The sequence below is a fragment of the Alosa sapidissima genome, chromosome 21 (genome assembly GCF_018492685.1).
Source record: "Alosa sapidissima isolate fAloSap1 chromosome 21, fAloSap1.pri, whole genome shotgun sequence".
In the NCBI taxonomy this organism is placed as follows: Eukaryota; Metazoa; Chordata; class Actinopteri; order Clupeiformes; family Clupeidae; genus Alosa; species Alosa sapidissima.
The window spans coordinates 29802042-29808041 of record NC_055977.1 but is presented as its reverse complement, the minus strand read 5'-3'; the positions used below and the strand labels follow the sequence as shown (position 1 = coordinate 29808041).

At 48.4% G+C, this 6000-nt stretch overlaps 1 protein-coding gene across 2 annotated transcripts in view; it reads left to right on the top strand.

Moving 5' to 3' along the window:
* The window catches only part of jarid2b (jumonji, AT rich interactive domain 2b), a 45774-nt gene that overhangs the window by 379 nt on the left and 39395 nt on the right, over positions 1–6000 (top strand). For both annotated transcript variants that reach the window (XM_042076658.1, XM_042076657.1), the window contains one exon: positions 873–987. The gene's annotated coding sequence lies outside the window, so the exon portion shown is untranslated. Of the gene's footprint in view, positions 1–872; positions 988–6000 lie in introns of those variants that run through there.

Genomic DNA, 6000 nt, shown 5'->3' with positions numbered 1-6000 from the left:
CCAACCACCACAAAAATATACACACACTGATATAGTCAGAACCGTTGCCTGGGCATGTTGCTCTCCTTTCTGACCGCGCAGATCTCTAATCTCGTGTGTGTGTGTGTGTGTGTTTGTGTTTAAAAAGGTGTGTATTTACAAGTATGCGGGCATTGGCACGTGGACTATGAAACAAAGAATCCCCTGACCCAAACATGGGCCAAGTGGTTTTAAAGTAGGTGTGGCCCAGGCCTGTCACTCATCGTGAGATGCACACTCTCATGTGACTCACTCACCAAGATGCTGTGATCTTGTGCCAAGTGTGTGTGTGTGTGTGTGTGCACGCGCGCTGGCACAAAGTCAGGAGTTTTGTTTGTTTTGCTAACACTCAGTGACTGCTGTCTTCATTTGAGCCTTTTCTAGTGTCCAAAAGTGACCCCCCCCCCCTCTCCGCTGAGTGAGATGTCTCTGGCTGGGTCAGCTCCTCTGCACTGCTGTCCCTCTATGTGCCGCCGTCTCTTCTGAGACTCTTTTGTCTCATCAGGCTTTAGTGGCTTTGATTAGTGTGGCCTTGATAAGTGTGCCAGTCTGGGTGTTTGTGTACAGGCTTTTGAATGGCACACACAACTGCTCTTGGGAGGAACCTTTCAGTTTTATAGACAGGCTGATGGGTCAGACCCTTTACACTGAATGCATGGATTTGGGTGTGTTTTTTGTGTTTGTATGTACTTCATACGTACTCTCGCCATCTCTCTCTACACACACACACACACACCACACACACACACACACACACACACACACACACACACACACACACACACACACACACACACACACACACACACATTCTGTTCTCCTGTGCACTTATGCTATCTCTCCTCTGTCTGCAGGTTCCCTGAATGGTCAGCTGAAGGGGTCAGGAGGGAAGGGAGGATACAAAGATGGCGGCTCCCGCTCCAAGAATGCAGGCTCAGAATCCTCAGAGGAAGGCCCTGCTAAGAAAAGGTGAGTCTACACCCCCCTACCTGGATATCTAGCATGTTCTTGTGAGGAATATTAGCCAACAGTGGTGTTGGTGTTGTTGCTCACTCTTTTGTCTTAGTAATGAGATACTACCACAGATACTGGGTCTCCTTTCTTTCTTTCTTTCTTTCTTTCTTTCTTTGACTAGTATTGACATGCCATTTTACAGCCTCAAGGATGAGGTGTGTGTGTCTGCATATGTTTGTGGAAGAATGGAATTAAAAGTGACTGAAGACACAGGGTGGGAAAGAATCCCTCCTCAATAGTGATCCTGCTGTAAATCAGATGCTTTGTGAAGATTGTGTCTCATTAATGCGAATAATTTTGACTAACGATGCAAATTCATTACTGGCATAACGATATATTACGGCGTAATATTAGAGAGTAAATAGACCTAGCATTTTTACCATGAGTTAAATCCTTAAATGGAATTGCTGTGTTTGTCAGTTCTAATTAGCCACCCAAAATGCATAACGTTTACATTGGGGCATTCAGATAGATTCTGCAGTTGTTCATTTAGTTGTATTTGTTGTTAGCAGTTGTGAAATTGTCTCTGGCCTAGATGGAGTGTGTGTGTGTGTGTGTGTGTGTGTGTGAGAGAGAGAGAGTCTTTGTGTGTGTGAGTCTTTGTGTGTGTGAGTCTTTGTGTGTGTGAGTCTGTGTGTGTGTGTGTGTGTGTGTGTGTGTGTGTGTGTGTGTGTGTGTGTGTGTGTGTGTGTGTGTGTGTGTGTGTGTGTAAATGCCTTGTTTGTCCAGCTAATGAGTGGACAGTGGACAGGTCCACACAGTCGTAATGAGGTGCTTGGCATCAAGCTCTCCAACATATATCACTGGCTAGAGTGAAGCCCTCCCTCCCTTTAAACTCAAATCCCACAATCCCATATCCCTCTCAAACACAGCCACACTTCCACTCCCTCATACCAAAACATGTATTTATTTATTTATTTATTTATTTATTTATTTAGCTTCTCGTAGCCTGTTTATGTCTTTCTCTTGCTTTCTTCTCCTCTTTATCCATCCAGTTAGACTCTTGTAGAATGATATTAAACCGTATATAATATGTGATGGTCATCCAGGATTGTTTTTGTTTTATTTCCTTTCTTGGCTGGAGTGTTTCCGATAGCATGCACTGGCCCAGCTGTTTCTCCTTGCCAGAGTGGCTGGCCAAGTCCACTGCTCTCTCTGGTCCCGGCCAGCGCTGCACTGTGAGATTTATGGCTCTTCAGCATCACATGCACTCAAGTGTAAAAGTCCGTCTCCTCACTCTGCTCGTGCTGAGGCCCAAACTTTCCTCTCAGACATCCCATGCTAATCTTTTCTACAGTCATGGTTCAAGAGTGTTTAGCCATATTGGAACACAAAATGTCATGTCAAATTTAGTTTGCTCTCTCTGTATGTGTGAGTCGGTGTGTATGAGTGCATAGCCTCAGTCCAAACAGACATAATAGAAAATATATTGCTGCACTGACACGATCACAGCCTTCTAGAATTTTCCAATCGAAGGGGTCCTGGTGCTTTTGTGAAGTTTGCATGCGTAGCTGTCTATGTGCAGGAGAACAAAGCAGTGTGTGCAATGAGATGGAAGAGCAGGCCTCAACCTAAAAGCCCCGGCCAACCCCAACAGATGTCCACAGCAGGCCTGTCCTCTTAAGGCCATTCACCTGCCAGTGTGTGGTGCTGGTCTTTGGCTACCTGTCATTTAATCCCTGATCGCTAACCTCTAATCAGAGCTCCACCTACTCACCCCATAATTATAAATCATTGCCATGGCAACAGCCCTGTAGAGGAAAGAAAGTGTGAAAGGGAAAGAAGACAGGACAAGAGGTTTGGGGAGAGAGAGGGTCCGACAGTTTGTCAACAGAGTGTGTGTGTGTGTGTGTGTGTGTGTGTGTGTGGGGTGGGGGGGGGGGGGGGGGGGGGTGGTGGTGCTATAGACCAGCTTCTCACAGAAGAGGTGATCATTGAAGTCTGCTCTAATTGTTCAACTCGCACTGCTTGTGTGTGTGTGTGTGTGTGTGTGTGTGTGTGTGTGTGTGTGTGTAAGATGGGGGAGGATGACTCTTTGGCCCTGGCATCTGTTGACTGCACTAAGCGGCAGAAAGATGGTGATTAAGAAGGTGCCAACACTTCCCCACCTGGCACTGCTTAAACAAGAGAGGTGGGAGAGTGTGAGAGAGAGAGAGAGAGAGAGAGAGAGAGAAGGAGGGATGAAAAAGACACCGAACATGAAGGAGGACTCATGAGAAGGGGGGGAGGCAGCACGCAGGTGCCGAGGCGGGTTGCCTGCTGGGTCTGGGAATGGGCCACAGGTTGGCAGGGTAGAAGCCCCTTGGAGAACGAGACATTTGGGAGAAGAGCTCTGTTTGCTTTCCCAGGGAGAGAGGCGGGGGGGTGCAGGCCTCCTCCCCACATGAGGAGCAGGAGAGGAGGGCATGGGGAGGTGGAGAGGGCCTCCCCCAAGTGGAAACCTTGCGTTGCCTCTTATTGACTTCAACCGTCTTCTGCTCCAGCCCTGTTCTCTCTCACTCACACACACACACACACACACACACACACACACACACACACACACACACAGCTGAGCAGAGGAGTGCCAGTTTGCGCTAGTGTGCCCCAACAGTGCCAGTGGGGTGTTTATTCACCAGGCTCTCTGTGGCAGTGCCAGGCTTTTTGTTCCCAGTTGGTGCCTCGTCTCTCTTTGGGCGTCTCTGTGTGTGGGAGCGCATCAAAGAGTCAGCACTCTCTCACACACACACACACACACACGCACACACTTCACCAGCCTCTCACTCATAGCTGCCACAGAATGAACTATGCAATATGAACACACACACACACACACACACACACACCTGCTCATGCTGGCTCATAACGCTTCCATTGATATCTCCTCCAGATTGGCCTGACTGAATGCTCGTCCATTATGCGCCCTGTCATAATGTGGCTGTTGCTACACGCCAAGTATGCTAAGCAGATTGGATGAGCAATCAGCACAGTCACCGGCGGAACCAGGGTGTGTGTGTGGCCTGAGCAATCGCTCATGAACACTCTCCCAGGTGTCGCGTGCGAGAGGGGAGGCCTGATGTGGGCACAGGTGAGCTTGCTGTCTCCCACACCCAGCTGACTCACGGGGCAGGCATTTCGCCGGTCCCGGCCTCGGTCGATGTTTGGCGCGCTGGGAGCAGTTATGCGCTCAGCCCCAGGGCATCATGGGACAGGATGGGCGAGAGAGTCATCGCCGGAGAGGGAGGGGCAAGCCATGACTCCGCGCTCTCTGTTTACATTACGATTACATTAAGGCCATGCAGGACAGGCTTTCACCTGACGTGTCCTGCATTGGTCATTTAAGTACCAGAGGAATCCCCCTCATTCTCTGTAGTCTTATGAGCCCTTTAGATGGGGATTGTGGGTATTAAATGCACTGTGGGCAGACAGTCTCACATGCTTGTCTCATGCTTCTAGACTTGTCTCAGCACAGTTCTTTTGCTCTATGTATCTCTGCTTGTCTGTGCTCCTGCTATGTCTCCGTGTGCGTCTGTGAGAGTGAGGAAGAGAGAGTATCACATCACTCACTGTGTCTTTTCACATGGATTCTAGAAGTGTGTCTGTTTCAGTGTAACCACTGCGGCGCAGACACAAACCCCATTGAGTAGATAGTCTTCACATCTTATTGACCGCCATCTCATCACTGCTTGGATTGTTACTTTGTCTCTGCTCCGCTGCAGCTTTAATGGGAATTGAGATGCAGTACAGACAAGCAAATGCTGTCTTGCATGGGTCCTATTACTCCCCTACTCTTCTATGTGCAATTCTGGGCATTTACTATTCTGATGAAGGCACAAAGATCAACGAAGATCAACACATACACCACCAAATTGTCAAACTTCTCCATTTTTTCACCACTTAATTCTATCTATAAACTGTTTAGCTTTGGCAGTGCAGATTTTGTCATGCCAGAAAAGCTAATTAAATGTAGAAATGGCAGAAGGTGGCTTGGGTCAATGATTTCTATAAATCAAGAGCTATAAAAAGACTGTGGGACATGCTGGGAGGTCACAGCAAACTTGATACTTGAGTCTCTCTCTCTCTCTCTCTCTCTCTCTCTCTCTCTCTCTCTCTCTCTCTCTCTCTCTCTCTCTCTGCCTCTCTCTCTCTCTCTCTGCCTCTCCCTCCCTCCCCTCTCTCTCTCTCGCTCCCCAGCTTTGTCCTGCATTATGCAGTAGTGGGGCTCAGGTTGCCTTTAATGAAATCATGTGCAAATTGGATTAAGTGTGAAGGCCATCATGTAGGTGTCACTTAAGCCGCCCCAGCAGCTCTTAGATCACCCAGAGATGGACAAGCTCTGTGTAATGACACCAAAGACAGGCCAGACACACACACACACACACACACACACATACTCACTCACACCATATCAACAAAAAGATCGACAGCCACACTCATACACACACCAGCCAGATAGCCCTCCGTGCTATTACACACACACACACACACACACACACACACACACACACACACACACAAACACACAGACACACACACAGTCAGATGAGAGAACCTGTAAACAGGCTAGTTCACTGGAATGGCATCACATCCAGGGCTAGCGGTGTCTAGTTGCTAAGGGTATGATTTACACACTCACACACTAACTGACCCAATCCTCTGATGAGCATTGCCTGGTGCTGGCAGGTTTCTGGTCGTGGTCTGGTCTCTGACATGTTGCATTGTGACTGACCTGCAGCCCAGCCAGGCCAGTTCCAAATGAGTAGCTTAACGCTTTTAATGTATGTTTTTTATCAGCAGGCATGAACATGGTGCCGGATCCTTTTCATGGCAGGGGAAGCTTTTGTGTGTTTGTCTCATTTTGCCCCCTCTATGGCCCCAAGTCTTTGTGTCATTTGAGTTGTGTGTGTGTGTGTGTGTGTGTGTGTGTGTGTTAGACAGGAGTGAAGGTCACTGGGTCACCAAGTCAGCTCGATGTACCCCCTCCCACTC